General features: G+C 36.0%; 1 long non-coding RNA gene across 1 annotated transcript; it reads right to left on the reverse strand.

Annotated features, from left to right (window-relative positions):
* Positions 1-1,227: 1,227 nt before the first annotated feature.
* On the reverse strand, positions 1,228-2,113 carry LOC124673324. Its single transcript, XR_006992758.1, has 3 exons — positions 2,060-2,113; positions 1,884-1,975; positions 1,228-1,284 (listed from the first exon to the last, which is right to left on the reverse strand). It is a non-coding gene; the product is annotated as an uncharacterized LOC124673324 (long non-coding RNA).
* Positions 2,114-2,970: the final 857 nt, after the last annotated feature.

Raw genomic sequence — 2,970 nt, forward strand, 5'->3', positions numbered from 1 at the left:
TGAGCATCACCTTGGTATCTACTTAATGAATTTATTTCATAACCTAGTGCACTAAGTAACTAATGGAGCAAGTGTGCTCTTCCTATGACATGGTTGTAGAATAAGAAAAAACCGACAATGCTTCACTCTTGTCCCATAGAAGGGTGAGACATTATACACCAGAAATACTGACCACTAATGCCTACAATAACAATATCATATTTACCAAAAGAATTCGGAAAAAAATTAAGGAAAGTAGCTAAAACTAAAGTATAATATATTTTTTTGAGGGAAAAAACTAAAGTATCATATTAATTCTCCAAGCCTAAAGCTATTTTCTAAAGAATCAGCAGCTCTACTATATTCTGATGTGTCCTACTAATGAGAGGTTCTGAAGCATGCAGAGACCGAAGATTCTAAAAGAATTGGAATCGTGAGAATTTCTGAGAATCCTGAAACATGGAATGGAGGCAGAGGAATATTCAGTACTCGATGGACATCAATCATGGTAAATATGTTTAGATATATTCATGGTAATAGAATTTCCTGTGAGGATGCCTATCGATAGCAGTCTATACTTAATTTTCTTGGGTTCGTGAGTATCACTGTGACTTGTAAAAGGCAGAATAGTCTGGTCATGTTCAGATATGTATTGAGGACCTCCTAAATAAATTAAGCATTTATCTATACGTTCTAGTTTACAAAATTCAAATTATACTTGAGTCATTTTGTCAATGCATGGTACATGTTTGTTGCGTGAATGAAAAGACATAGGAAAAAATATTGCTTAAGCCCTTTTACTTGTTCGTGTTCTTTACCACTATCTAAGCTAAGGAAGTAAGAACTAATAGAGAATGGTACACAGACATTCCTTTCTACTATGCAACTGCAAGCCGAAAAGCACACTATCAACATAACAACCAGAGACTGTCAGGTATTGCATAACTAATCAGAGAGGGTGAAAATGATGATGAAGGTATAAAACACTATAGTTTACCGTCTAAAAATCTTTAAGAACTTTAAATTCATTGTCTCGACGAAGGAGACAGACTGCTGGGATACTCGAGATTTGTTCCATCGTGAAAACAGACCCAGGTCCTTGATGTCTTTTTTTTCCGAGATGATACCTCAGAGATATTACTGGTTGCTGATGAAGATAGTCAACAAGATAATGGGGGAGATAATCACATCATTTCCAAAGGAGAAATTTACCTGGTGAGCAAAACTCTGAATGTGTTCATGTTGGTTCAGCCTTTACTGGAATACAAATAGACCGGCCCATCTTATCCAACTCTTTAGCCCTCTCTGCATCTTAGACAAAGTGACCTTTAAGTATCAGTTTTAAGCTTCCAGATAATTGTACATGCATACTGAATGTTGCAGCAAGCATAGGGGAAATTTATGACAAAATATATTGTGAAGCAAAAGAAGTATAGTTGGCTAGTTTTTTTAAAAAAAAATCCTACTTAGAAATTCCAAAAATGTTGCTCTATCATCTAGTGGCAAACTGTACATTAGTTAAACCAAAATTCAACATAGTTCGGTTCAAGTCTTCATTTTAGAAGCACATATTGTTGTTGAGACCATGTCTTATTGTCAGTGAGCTAAAAGAAGCAGCATGACCAATAAACAGAGATCGAGAACTGGTAGCCACAAAACTTGAAGCACGGTAAAACAAATGTTCAACGATTTTTGAAGAAATTATCATAGAATCCATTGAAGCAGATAATAGTGTTTTAAATCAGTGTCCCTTGATTAAGTTTACACAGACAAGGATAGAGGTACTTTTGTATATATATAGTCTCCAAAACAGGATAACTTTGACAAGCAAAAAAATCGATATAAGAAAAATGTAACTGAAAATACATGATGAAATAAATGTTTAGACAATGCAGGACGCTTACAGCTCGAGGAGATGTAATTGTAGAGATTCAGGAAGAGGTTGAATGGGCACCCATCCCAGCCTTACACATATCCGGCCAACATTGGTGTCAACCTGAGTGGCCAAAGCATTGGTGTGTAAATATGAAATTGACTGCATATGAATCAAAAGTTCAAAACTACTCCAACAACAACTTACAGGGAAGGCATTATGATGTAATGTTAGTAGACGAACACATTCAACACTTTTGAGCCCAACTACACGTAAGCTAAGCAGGTAATCCCTGGGAAAAAATGAAATCAGTTTTAATGAACTTCTCTTTACTGAACTGCATGGGGCTTCCAGACTTTCTTAAAACTAAAAACAATCCTTCACTATTTTAGCCAACAACATCACATATTACAGCCTTTTGATATGATTGTGCCACGCACTTAACTTTTACATTAGCACACAGTACTCATTTTCAGATACTAAATGCAACATCATCTTATTATACTTCTTGTTCCATTTATTTATTCACACACGATGGTTGTAGTTCACCTGTCATTTCAATGTGCTTTGTCCTCTCATGGAACATTTAATCTTTAGTAAGATATATTGCACTTTGACTGTTAGAAAATAAGTTAATGCAAGAATCATCTCCACAAAGCTCGGCGTATAAACCTTTCAACCAAACATACTCTTTGCAAGCTTCATTAATGGCTATATATTCTGCTTTGGTCGTAGATTGGGCAACAACAGATTGTAACGTTGCCTTCCAACTCACAGCACATCCACCAACAGTGAACACATAACCTATGAGGGATATTCTCTTATTCAAATCGGCAGTAAAATCTGAATTCACATAGCATACGAGTCCCTCACCGGTCTTGCCAAACTTCAAGCAAGATTTGGATGTGCCACAAAGGTTCCACTGAACAACTTTCCAATGTTCTTTACCAGGATTAGTCATGTATCGACTGACCAAACTCATAGCATATGACAAATCAGGACGAGAACAAACCATGGCATACATCAAAGAACCAACAACACTAGAATATGGAACTCGAGACATGTACTCAAAATCTTCATCAGTACTAGGACATTGTAATGCTAAAAATTTGAAGTGA

This window comes from Lolium rigidum, chromosome 1 (genome assembly GCF_022539505.1).
Source record: "Lolium rigidum isolate FL_2022 chromosome 1, APGP_CSIRO_Lrig_0.1, whole genome shotgun sequence".
Classification (NCBI taxonomy): domain Eukaryota; kingdom Viridiplantae; phylum Streptophyta; class Magnoliopsida; order Poales; family Poaceae; genus Lolium; species Lolium rigidum.